At 33.4% G+C, this 14,306-nt stretch overlaps 1 protein-coding gene across 4 annotated transcripts in view; it reads right to left on the reverse strand.

Annotated features, from left to right (window-relative positions):
• Positions 1–4,159: 4,159 nt before the first annotated feature.
• The window catches only part of LOC150105513 (uncharacterized), a 121,854-nt gene continuing 111,707 nt past the window's right edge, over positions 4,160–14,306 (reverse strand). For all 4 annotated transcript variants that reach the window (XM_090394860.1, XM_090394859.1, XM_090394862.1 and 1 more), the window contains exon 9: positions 4,160–5,538. The gene's annotated coding sequence lies outside the window, so the exon portion shown is untranslated. The remainder of the gene's footprint in view (positions 5,539–14,306) is intronic.

Genomic DNA, 14,306 nt, shown 5'->3' on the forward strand with positions numbered 1-14,306 from the left:
TTCTTTAAGATTTTGGCTATTTTTTCTGAAGTGACTCACACAAAGGGGTTGATGATAGCATTACTAAAATCTTTCTGAAGAGAAGGTCGAGTATTGTCAGAAGGATTATTTTTTTGATACTATGTGAACCGTAGCCATTAGATAAGAAGATGAGATGTGTGTATGTATATTTATTTTTATTTTCTCCTGTGTTGACCCCACATAGCACCATGTGTGAGCAAGTGATTAAGAAGAAAAATGTAGCCCATTGATATGTTTCTTAAAGAGCAGGAGGTTGTACTCATTGGAAAAAACAATACTGTAGAGATTGTTCCAAAGAATAGAAGTGGATGGAATGAAGGGAGCTGATGAGAGGTTAGGGTCAGTGTGTTCAAAGCTGGACAGTGGCTGCTCTAGTTCTTCTATGGTTAGAAGAAATGGAGGAATAGTAGCAGCCAATTCAAAGGAGAATGCCCATGAAACTCCCTTCAGTCACTTAAACATAGGCACTCTGTTAAGAGTGCCTATGTTTAAGTGACTGAAGGGATTCTATGAGGGAGGGGGGGGGGCTGTGTATTAAGCAGACTGCCCTCTTGAATGTCATCAAAATTCTTAGCAGAGTAGTTTGGAAGAAAACTATCAATAGGAAAATAGTAATGATGTAAACTTTTCATACAGTACTATCAGAGTATCCTGTACAACCCCTCCCTGAGGGTATACATTCAGAAATTTGATAGTAATGACAGCATTATTTTCACCTGTCATCACACTGAATCTTCAATCTGCCCAACTTTAGAATATTGTCCATACAATATGAAGTTGTGAATCAAAAATTTCTTTAAGAATGCTTGCTGCTATCCAGTAGAGGGCAATCCAATTAACTGATGATCCTTTCTCTCAGAGATTCACTCCAATCAATCTTATATATGTTCTGTTTCAGTCTTGTCTCTTCAAAAAGTATTTTCATGACCAATGTTCTGCTGAATGGACCAGTCTTTCTTCACTTCTTGTAAGAACATGAGCAGCTGATGGTCAGCATCCTACTATAATACCAACTTCTCTTCATCCTATTTCATTTTATCTATCCCTGTTCTTTGGAACAGTCTTCCTCATTCTGTTTATCCTGGAGATTGAAATCTTCAGCTATTTTCAGGAAACACAGCAATAGATTCCTACATTTCCCCTAAACCTTTTGCTCACGTATAACCGATTTTAGCAACGTTACATGTGTGGAGTTGATACACTCTCTCTCTCTCTCTCTCTCACACACACACTCATTATATATGTCCAAAAAGACATGTGGTTTAGATTATGAAATACTACAGCAATTAACATGAAGTCATTAGCCTTTATACACAAGAAACCTAGTCGTGAAGACATTTCACATGCAAACTTTGTCTGTTTACACTTGGATAAAAGAGTACACAAGAATATAATTGCTTGGCAAGTTTAAGTTAACACACAAATTGATCTCTCATGTATTCAATCCTCATATTTTTTATTGTGTCAAATGACTTCTGTTACAGCACGTAATGTACTTTCAGGGAAATTGCTCTCTCACTATTACTGGATAATTGAGGAGTTACTGTGTGTGTGTTTATATATATATATATATATATAAACATGGCATATTAACCTTTTGAACATGAAGGGGATATACCATGTCACTGACATGTTAAGCTCTAGCATTCAGGGAAATTCAAGTTTAATTTAACACACAAATTGATCTCTCATGTATTCAATCCTCATATTTTTTATTGTGTCAAATGACTTCTGTTACAGCACGTAATGTACTTTCAGGGAAATTGCTCTCTCTCACTATTACTGGATAATTGAGGAGTTACTGTGTGTGTGTTTATATATATATAAACATGGCATATTAACCTTTTGAACATGAAGGGGATATACCATGTCACTGACATGTTAAGCTCTAGCATTCAGACACTGATACAGCAGAATCATAGATCTAGCATGGATATAACTGATCGTTGATTTGCTTACACTCGGATAAAGGATGAAACCAAAGAATATAATTTCTTCGCATCTTTAATTTATAATTGATCATTACATTCATGCTAATTCTCATCATCATCCTAGTCAAAATATCGAAATTATTAAAACCCTGTTAAATCATGTTCATAATATTTATTCCACTGAAGACCTTTTACAACAAGAATTATATCAAATCTGCTTTTATGAAAAATAGTTTTAATGAATCTTTAATTGAGAAAGCCTTTAGCAACTTTAAACAACCAGTCTCTAGATCTCCTGAAGATATCACTTGGATTTTACTCCCTTATATTAAAGGGATTTCTGAATGTATAGCTAAATTTCTAAAACCTCTTAAGTTGGTAGTTGTAGTATCCTTTCGTCCTGTCAGGAAGATTTCTCCACTCAACCTTCCAGGTATCTACCAGATCCTATACTCCTGTGGTTTATCTTAATATGGACAGTGTGGAAGATCTAAAGTCATTCATCTTTTATATTCTTCATAAAGCCATTTATAAACCATGAACCAGAACATTCTAGCCTAGCAAAACAGTTTTTTTTTTAGAAGAAAACTAAGCTTTTACATAGAAGTAGATTCCTTATAGAGCACTTTCATAAAAAGAGTTGAGACCTTAAAAGATCTGATGGCCTTTGGTTATCTGCTTTATGGGAAATATTATTACATCATTTAAATGCAAATTCCTGATTATTATTGTATTATTTTTTTAAAAAAAATTGGGACTTATACTGACTGCTTGATGTCCTATTAACAGTATAGCGGCACTTTTTCAAAGTGACTGTTTCACTGCAATTGTATACTGTGTTCCATTTTCAATGTACTGAGGATGTCTATGATACATAGGGAAAAATTTTCCAGCTAACAATTTATTTCACATAAGTTTCTGTGTTTAATTTTTCTAAGTAAATCAAATAGTTCTGTAACATGTAGATGTCATCCCTGTAGTCGGTGATGTGAGAAGTGTTTTTATGCACACAATTTATACATTTCAAACAGCACTCAAAGTCATTTAAGTTGTGTTTATCTCCCACTATGCTAGGTTAATTTTGACAGTCCCACCTCAAAAAAGTTATACAGGCATAGTTTTAAAATTTTGTAAACCTCTTTCTGACTGAGCATTAAAACTCATGACAATCTTTTTCAATAGCGAGCTAGTTATTTCATTACAGTGATATAAACATACAAGTGTCTTTATGGAGGGCAATCAGTGCATCACTTCATTTTGATATGTGTTAATGAGAATCATTATAAATTAAAGTTGCTAGGAAATCATATTCTTGTTTAATCCATTACATTATCCAAGTGTAAGGAAACAAAGTTTCCACGTGAAGTGTCTTCATCACTTATACTGTAACCAAGGGGGAAAACCTTCAAGAACCAAGAATCATTATTTATTTATTTATTTTTTTTAAATATCAACTCCCGATGATGGGGGAGGGTAAGTAATATGAGAGAAGAGAAGAAAAGTTGGAGGTTATATGCGTTGGAGATAACAGTTTGAAGAAGATTGAAGAAAAGAGGATGAAAAATTGGTTTGTGGAGTTTGGAGCTGAATGATAGATGAAAGTTACAATAGCTGCCTTTGTTCATACATAATTTCATTGTTTATGAAATTACTTTTCATAAACAATATACCACATTTGCTAAATTCTGACTATTTTCAGGAGCAGTTGAAGAGGTGTTTGTGTTTTTTTTTTTTTTTTTTTTTTTTTTTTTGGGGGGGGGGGGGGGGTAACATTAAGAAACACTCATTTTGACAAATAAAAATAGTTAATGTTTATTTCCATTTTCAAAGTCAGAATGATTATATAAAATTATCTTTTGTAGATTTAACAATTATATTTAATTAAGCATTTTTTTTTTGTATTGGATAATAAAAATCTCATTCATATGCAAGTCAAAAATATGTTGATTTAGATTATACATACACTAGCTTGCATTGCGGACTGTATAGTCCAGAACTGTCTTAGAAAGAGAAGGATGAATAAAGTTGTTTGCAAAGTCATTTATGACTCGAAAAAGCTTTCATCATTCTCATTTGTCAAATAAAGATTATCTAAGTTTATTTTGGAATCTGATATCAGAGATAGTAAGTGACATCTTGTAAAAAAGTGAGAGAGGAGAGTGTATCGTACTGAAATTATAAAAAAAAATTAACTTAACTTGTCAATATAAATTTTTAATAGAATGCTTCAAAATGTTTATTGGCATAAATTCTATGCATGGAAAATACGTATATACCACTATAACTTATTAAATCTCCATTTGCTTGATTAATTAATCAAAGAGAAGGAAGATAGGATTAAACACAATTGAATTTATTATCCCACTGGAATTTTTTTCCCCCAATATAAAAATTACATCTTTTCAGATTACAATAAAATTAATAGACAGGCATTAAAAACAAAACTATACATATTAAAAATAGCATAATATGTATAGTATATTTTATACACAGCAGACTAGACAATAACGGTTTCATATGTTTTTAACTGCAACATAATCTCCTGTAACTTGAATGATATATAAATTCTTTTATATGATAGATAATTTTTCATACATCCCTCCATATATATATATATATATATATATATATACATACACACACATATGAGAGAGAGAGAGATTTAAATGATCGACACTTTTAGATTACTGTTGATTTAAGTGACTGCAAAACAGAAAATTTGCTTCATTTTAAAAGAGAGCAAATAAACTATTTTTTTTTTTTTATAAAAATGAAACCTGAAGTGCAATTTATATTTTGTTTCTTTGTGAGAATTATATCCATTTCTTATCTAGAGATAATACTGTTTCTTGGAAAATGTAAAACATGCTTTGTTAATTAATTTGTGAATCCAAATCTTCAGTAAATTGCCCAATTTAAAGAAAGAAACATTAACTTTTTAGTTAACTCATATCCCCAGTAAAAAAGAAATTTATGTTGATAAACTTTCTCAATATGCTGTTTGAGAAAAACACTTAAACGACACCAAAATGAACTAAAATTATATATTTATAACACATATAGCCAATGTGGTCTGGCTGACTTAAAACATTTAAGTGATAAAATAAAACTATTTCGCAGTAAAGGACTACAAAAGGTGTTTGTCAGGAATGTTTAACAATTCTATAAAAAAATGACATTAATTTGCTATGTCCATAAAGTAGTGATTAATGCAAGATACACTTGCAATAGGAATAATATTTACATTAATAAAACATTGGCAAATAGTTGGACAGGACACTTTATAACTTAATATATACATCAAAATTTCCATCTCCAACTGTATTATTATTACAGTATATGATATCTGAGATTAAAAAATACATTTGTGGCATTTACAAAAATAAAGTAAACTTAACTAGTTTAAAAAAAAAAAAGGATGAAAGGATCTATATTTACTCGACAAACAAATAGCCTTGTAAAAACTGTACAACAGCGAAATTCTCAATTATAAGTATAGAAAATATTAGCAAGTTAGCAATGTCAAAAATGTACCAAAAAGCCAGACAGCCAGTCTGGGCATCTTCTCATCGCCAAAGATAAAAATCTGAAAATAAGAAAAATATTTTAAGTAAGCAATTAATGAATTTAGCTAATTTAATTTAAAAAATTTTCCTATCTTTTTAATTTAAAAATGGTTCTTTTAACATAATTAGGTATATAATGTTACTTTACTGAATTACAACATTTTTTAATGTGCATGTAATGTGTATATGCAGAGGCCCATGTAGGTGATAGTGGAGTTCCCCTCCCCCCCTCCACAAACAAGAAAACTGTCTGAAAATATAGAGCATGCATATCACAAATATTGGAGAGATGGAAACTGGGAATATGAAATTGGAATTGGCCTTACACATATAGGATTAATATCCCCCACCACAATACCCAACCAGCCAAAGATACGAATTCTCTCTCTCTATCCTTTAGTTTGTTAACTGAGTCACTTTCTATGATAATACACTGATCTAAATTTAACAGGCAGGGGATATTACATAGTGCTGAGAATGTCATGCTGTGGTTAGGGGATGGCTGACAACCCTGAGAAAGAAAAAAGGTGTACACAAATAGTTAAATTTTTAATTTGTTATAATTCGTTAAATTTCTTCTCAGCGAGGAAATCTATATTTACCCACTTCTTTTGGTAAATGATATCATTCCATCCTATATAAATGCTCTTTTGCATTTCTCTCTATATTCCTTGATCCCTTAATTTAAGTTGTAAATATCTAGCTCTCTTCTAATGTCTTCATTTTTCAATTTTTCATTCTTCAATTAGTTCAATTTCCTTTATTAGATAAATACAGAATCATGTTTGATCTCTAGAGCAAAGTTTCTGGATATGATAAAAATAAAATAAAAATCAATAAAATTAGAAAAAAATCCTTAGCCCATTAGCCCACTCATGGTATGAATGTACTATAGGTTCTCAAATAAACCTTTTGTGGATGGGAGTCGCATAAAAACAAAAAACAACAACAAAAAATAATAAATAAAATAAATAAATAAATAATGTAGAGTAACACAAGAAAGATTTCCCCATGTAACTAACTTAAATGCTCTAGCAGTGTATGAACTGTTACCTGATCACACAATTTTACAATACTTTGAAACACTTTAGAAGAGGAGAGAAAAAAAAAAAAAAATCAAATCTAACCAGTTTAAGGCTTCATAATATTCACCATGAGTCACTTTGATATTGCACATTTCAAATCCAATCTCTGAAAGAGTTCATGAAATATGTTCACATATTATTAGCACTTCTAATTAAGGATTTCACTGATTTGCAATGTTCAGTGCAATGAGGAAACAGGTACTCTCTTTTTCAAAATAAAGTAAAAAAATAATAAGAATATTTGATGGCTAATATTATTGCATGCAGATACAATATTTATAGCACAGCTGCTCTGGAAATGCAGATCATACAACTGATGTGGATCATCAGATTCACTGTAAAAATCTCTCCACTATACTGATGAAAATATAAATTCGAGCAGCAGTTTTTGGAATCTATCACGGCCCTATCCCTATTCTCCTAACCTTAAGTATGGCTGCCTCACTCTACCAAAAATCTGAGAGACTATTTATCATGGGACTGTCAGATAAAGAGCTCAAGGACTCCTCACCATGTCCATAGAGAGAGGGGGGGGGGGATATTTTGACCACAGTCTCTGTTTATTTTTCTGCCTGTTGTGCTTGCATGCAGATAAATCTCATATGCTTGTGTCCATGAAGATGTCTTCTTGCTGACAATGGCAAAATACTAGTACATTATTATTGCTAGATGTCTGTTTCTGTTTTTAAATAAAAACATAAAATTAAATAAAAATATAAAAAAATTAAAAACAGCATTTTTTTTTAACACAACACTTTTTCTTTCTTTTGACACATAACTATGAAATCATTTTATTGCCTTTACAGGTTCAAAGAAAACAAGCTAACAGCAAAATTTCCTTCTTGAAAATCATATACCCTCCTTCCACACCCACAATGAAGCATAATGTTAGTACTGAGGAATTACTAAAATATAAAACAGTGTCCTATCCACATGTTCTAGTCTTTCTGAATACTTCAAAAAAGCAAGAAATTTTAAGTAATGACACGTTTATGTCTTGTGTTCAAGTGCATCCGATAACTGTTACTAATATTGGTATTTTCAGGAAGGAGATAACAAGAGATGAGACCGTCACTTATGTAAGTGAGACAGTCATCATCAATACATAAGTAAAGATATGTGCACATATTTTTTATACATATGCATTGTTAATGATAATGCCAATTTGACTTTCACAAAACATAAGAAAGAGTAATGGTATTTATTTTAGTTATTAGCAACATTATTACTGTCCTAAAATGATGAGACAGTTTCACTTACCTGTATGCTGTTACTTACTGATGATACCATTCCACTTACCTAACATTTATGTAATAAAAAATAATACTCCCCACTCCCCTATCAACTACACCTTTACATAACTTTTAAGAATGGCTTTTCATTTTCATCTCTTACCTTCTACTCTATGCATAATGGCAAGTAGAAGGAAGAATGATCATGATAAGATGATGTTAATGGATGAAAACGGTAGAATGGTAACTGCTACAGAAGACATGGTTGAGGTGCTCCATGATCAATTTATAAGGGTGGAATCATGAGGAACTTAAGGGTAGAGGACACAGGAGATGATGGCTTAATTGTGAGTGAGCAGGAGGCATTTGAGGAAATAAATAACCATGATGTCAATAAGGTGATAGGATTTGGTGACATATCATCACATGTATTAAAGCATGCCAATGGTACTGCCAATCCCCTGGAACATCACATGTTCCAGGGAATTGGCAGTACCATTGGCATGCTTTAATAAGTCTTACAACAGCACAGGTTCCAAGGGAGCAGAAAGAAGGTAAAATTGTTCCACTGTATGAAAGTGGTAATAAGGCTGTAGCTTCGAATTATAGACCTGTATATATATCTGGAGTTGTGGTGAAGCTACTAGAGAGATTAGTGAAAAGTAGGATACAGAACTGGGTTGAAAATAGCACTATTCTTTGTAGTTATCAGCATGGGTTTGTTAAGGGGAAATGCATACACAGTGATGTACTTTGATTTTGCAAAAGCTTTTAATTCAGGCTCCCACACGACAAATGACTAAATAAACTGAAACAGATGGGATTGGATAACAGACTTCTGAGTTGGATCAGTGACTCGCTGTCAGATAGGTATCAGAAAGTGGTATGTGGGGGTGCGGTATCCTGTAAGAGGAAGGTCAGTAGTGGTGTATTGCAGGAGTCAGTTTTGGGATCATTGTTGTTCAATTTGTATATTAATGATATTGGAATGGATTTAACTAGCAATATGCAGTTGTTTGCAGACAATGCAAAATTGGGGAGAGCAATGCAGAGTCAAGCAGATATTATGGCCTTGCAGGAGGACTGGAATAGATTGCATGAATGGGCAGGTAAGTGAAATTATCAGTTCAATGTTGCAAAGTGTATGCTTTTGAAATTTGGTAAGCAATGATGAGATACAAAGAATACACTTGGTTGGGAAACTATAAAAAAAGGTAGAGGAAATGAGAGATCTGGGAGTTCTGGTGGACAAGGACCTGAAATTCAGGGGCCACATTGCACAAGTTGTGAAGATGTCACATCGGATAATGGCAATGATGCAGAGGACCCTAACATGCAGGAAATAGAGAGGTTATGATGTCACTGTATAAGGCCTTGATCAGGCCTCATATGATTATTCTGCACAGATCTGGTCGCCTGGTTTTCATGGTGACGAGGATATGTTAGAAAGGGTTAGAAAGGCTCCAGAGAAGATTCACAGAGGTTGTCAGTGGTCATCCCGTCACTGTGCAGTACGACAGATTGAGAGAATGTAAATTGCAAAGCCTTGTGAATAGGAGTAAGAGGATGGAAGGGGGATATGATTGTGACATATAAGCTAGTCAGGGGATGTTATCAGGCTGACATGGAAGAGATCTATCATAGAATGAATTTGCATTTCCTCAACCTCTCCTCATAACTAACATATACTGGAAAGTCCATATATTTCCTTAGTCACTCATCTCTGGATCCCTTTTCAAAGTTTCACATCACAATGGAAATTAGGTGGCCAAATGTGAGAACAATAGTCATCTCATCAAATTTGAGGTGTATCTTCAGGGGATTTACAGGATAATACGATTGTACTACATGAAAAAATAACATATTTGCTAACTTCCTATCAGCAATTTTCCTCCAAATTAATCTGTTATCTGTCAAGATTCCAGCATTACAAGATCTTATATTATAGTCTTTGGTCTTCTAAGACACTTCTTACTGCTGTATTAATCTGCCTAGATCTTGGTTCTTCTCTGGGTCTTTTTCCTGCAATCTTGAACAAGAACACTTATATTGATAACTATTCCTTTCCCATTCTGTTTAAGTAATCACACCACCTGAGATAGATTGGCTCTGCTAGCACATTCCTAAATGCTAACAATGCCCAGTTCTTTCCTAATATCCTCCTTTTTATTATGATATTACCATTGATGCCATCTGTTCACTCCTATAATATTTTGCAGAACTCATTATCTGTGGTCTCCAGTCTTTGATCAAGTGTTTTATTTCTAATCCAACTGTTCTCAGATCCATAGATTAAAACTGATTTGAACACTATCTTGTATAGAGCTGCTTTAGTGTTTTGACTAATTTTCTCTCTTATTCCATATAAATTTATTCAGTTGACTTCCTGCCACACCAGGAAATCAACTGAATAATTCTGTTGTCATCAATTTCCTGATATATATATCCCCAAGGAGTGTTCAGGTTACTATTACAGCATTACATGATTAAGTTTACATTATTATTAATCTCCTATCCACAATTTTCCTCCAAATTAGTTTATTACCTGTAAGCAATCTGATATTGTCATATCTAACATTTTGTTCTTCTAAGGCAGTTCTGAATGAATCAATCCACCTAGACCTTGGTCTTTCTCTGGGTCCTTTTCCTGCCATCTTAGCATCAAACACCTGTTTTGCTAACCTTTCCTCACCCATTCTATTTAAGTAGCCATACCACCTAAGATTAGCTCTGCTGACTCATTCTTGAATGCTAATAATGTCAAGTTCCTTTCTAATATCTTCATTTTTAATATGATTCTGCCATTGATATCATCTATTCACTCCCTTAATTTTTCTCAATACCCTCATATTTGTGGCCTCTAGTCTTTGATCAAGTGCTTTATTTCTAACCCAACTCCTGATCCATAGCTCAAATCTGGTTCGAACACTTTCTTGTATACTGCTAGTTTACTGTTTTGATTAATCTCTGTCTTTTGTTCCATATAAATTTATTCAGTTGACTCCCCAACATACCAGCTTTGCTTATTCTGTTGTCTATTTCCAGATTTAACCTGCCATCTTCACTAAACACTGTGCTTAAATAGCTGAAATATTTTACTTCTTCTATAGGATCTCTGTTCAGAATGCAGTTGAAGTTTTTTTAACTTCTTGCATATTTTCATAATTTTCGTCTTTTTATGGCTGATTTTCATGCCAAATTTGTGGCAGCTGTTATTCTATTTAGTTAGTGAATCCTGGAGACTTGCATTAGATGTGTTTAGGAGTACAACTCATCTGCATAAAGCAAAGAGCTAAGTTTGACACCTCCAATTCTAATATCAGGTTTGATACAACTTACTTTCATATTATGATTCATATACAGTGGTATCTCGCTAATCCGACTTAATAAAAACCGTGCTCGTTCGGATTAGTGCATTCCCCCCCCCCCCAAGAAACAACAATAACTAGGGTTTAAGACAAAAATAATCAGATTCTAATGGTACATCAATTTAATTAAATGTAAATAAATGAAGTAACTGATAGAAAAAAAAAAGCTACTGTACTTTAATGTAAAACAAAAAATAATACAGTACACAAGTTTATTTTAGTAAAAAATTTAATTTGTATGTACCTGTATTGTTGAGGATTCTGATTTAATAAAATTGCATAGTTCAGTAAATAACTTAATTTGCATAAAAAATATCACTTTCTTGTACACAACACAAAAAAATGTTTCACAAAATAACACAAAAATAAGTTCTTTTATTTCTTTGTAAAAAAAAGTCACTGGTTTTCTTTTGCTTCTTGGAAGCTAAACTTTTCTCGGAGCTACATTAGCAACAAAATTTTGTGGAATGGCGTATCATTCTACTTAGCACATTCTATACACATATTAAAACTCAGCTGCCTCTTCATGTTTTACTTTTTTTTCTTGGAGTTCTCATCGTCATCATCGTCTTCTAATTCATTCTGTAGCGTCATATTTATAATTTCAGCATCTGATTTGATTTCGAATTCACTTTCAGTTTTACCTGTAATCCATTCCGTAACATCTGTTTGTGACATTTCAACATCTGGATTTATATTTTTAACCAAATTATGCACGTTTTGAATTTCCTCTTTTTGTGTATATTTGTGATTCATGCCGACAATACAGTACATACTGTACAGTATAAAAAAAGCAAATGTGAACACACAATACATCAAAATAGGCCTCCAGTATAACCGTACAATCGACAGTACGAAAAAAATACTGTACAGTAATAATAATAAAATATATAATAATAGTTAAAATAATTATTAAATAAAAATAGTAGTACACAAAATAATAATACGTAATAAATAATTTTTTTTTTTCTTTCAAGCCACAGTTCGGATTACTGGAGGGTTTGGATTAGCGAGATACCACTGTAAATAAATAAGAGTGAAGATAATGTTCATCCTTGTCTTACCCCTGATTTTAGATCAAATCATCTTCCTGTATTTCCTTCAATTCTAACTGCTGACTGACAACTTAAATATAGACTATGTATTGCTCGGTATAATGTTCCATTCACCCTAAATAATTGTAGTGTTTTGAAAAGCTTTTCTCCAGGCACCTTGTCATATGCATTTTTTTCCAGATTTACAAGCCTTAAGTACAGATCACTGTACAACCTCTATTTGGCCTGAACCCTGCTTATTCTTCTCCAAGTTTCCCTTCCACAACCTTTCTCAACTTCTTTTTTAAGTATGCTTTCCTAATTCTTACCTGTAACACTCAGTAGAGAAATTCCTCTGCAATTCTCCCTTTCTGCTTTATTCCCTTTTTTTTTATAGATGGTACTACGAGAGCTCCACTCCAATCATTGGGAATATGACCTTTCAAAGCTCTCTGAATTATGCAGTGTAACCACTACAAATATTTAAACATTTCTGGTCGTATATCATCTACTCCAGCTCTCTTTCCACATTTCAAGTTTTTGACGGTGTTCTTATTTTTGCATACAACTTCACCACATACCTCACATAGTTCAATCAATCAATGTCTTCTTCAGTTTGCCACTGAGACTCCCAGGATTGGTTCTTGTTTCTGAACTGCTGCAAATTTTCTTCAATAATGTTTGCATAGTTGAGTCTATAATTTACTTGTAAAAGCTACTCAACTTTAATTCTTTTTAAAAACTTTCTTACATACTGTTTTTTCAATGTGATATCCATTTTTATCCTGCTTAGTACTAAGTAATGGTCACTTCGGATGAACTGCAGCCAAAAAGAATAGGAGACAGGCGGGAGGGTGGCTCTTCATTTGAAATAATTCGGGGTGAGATTAAGGCCAGGGAGTTCACCAGATGACATGCATTGCCAAATTAGTACAATGAGTATAGGCAGTGATTATTATGGGGGGACTTCAACTATGGAGATATGGACTGGAAGGAAACAGAATTTATACACCTGCTAATAGATAATTACTTAAGGCAACATGTGATGGAGAGGACTAGAGGTGGGAGAGTACTGGACCTGGTCATAGGATCAGAAAAGCTACTGTAACCAAGGTGACCACATTGCCTCCAGTTGGTGAAAGTGACCAAGCAGGTCATGATTTGGGATTTTGTAAAACATGAGGAATATTCTATCAAGAAGGGGGGGGTATATGTGGAACTAAAATGAAGGTGATTATCACAAGCTTAGGAAGAAGCTTAAATCTGTGCCATGGCATAAAACAACTGCAGGGTAAGAATGTTAGTAGTGCATGGGATATAGTTAAGGGTCATCTATAGGAAGCAGTATTAAACTGTATTCCTAGGATATGGAGGGTTAATCAGATAGTGGATGAGTATTATCATTAAGCACGAGCTGCAGAAGAAGAAAATGCAGTGGAGGATATATAAAAAGAAAGGTGACCAGCATCATGGCAAGGAAGGCAAAATCAGATTATGAGAAGAATTTAGACAAGCAGGCCAAAGGAAATCCCAAAGAGTTCTTTTGTTATGTTGCAAATAAGATAAAGAATGACTATAGAAGATTAACCTTAATGAATGATGATGGTCACGAAGAGACAGAACTGGATAACATAGTTGAGCTACTTAGTGACCACTTTGCAAGGGTATATCATGAGGTTATTGCTTTAACCTATGTGACAGACACTAATGTGGGAACAGAGGTGGATGAATTGGAGGTTCTCAATGTAAATACAGCTGCAGGATTACATGGGATGTCAGCTAGGATTTGTAAGAATGTGCAAGGGAACTGGCAATGCCTTTGACTAGGCTCTTTAATTTAAGTCTCAGCTCTGGTAGAGTTCCAAGGGAGTGGAAAGAGAGCAAAATAATTCCCTTGGTAGATAAATATATAATATTGTATGAGGGTCAACATGGCTTTGTGAAGGGTCAGTCATGCCTTAGTAATTTATTAACTTTTTATAATAGAGTAACAGCTGAGCTGGATAAATGATAAATGGCTACACAATGATTCTGCTGGATTTTGCAAAGGCATTTGACAGAATATCAAT

Source organism: Typopeltis vanoorti, chromosome 6 (genome assembly GCF_054136105.1).
Source record: "Typopeltis vanoorti isolate ZY-2024b chromosome 6, IOZ_Tvanoo_1.0, whole genome shotgun sequence".
In the NCBI taxonomy this organism is placed as follows: domain Eukaryota; kingdom Metazoa; phylum Arthropoda; class Arachnida; order Uropygi; family Thelyphonidae; genus Typopeltis; species Typopeltis vanoorti.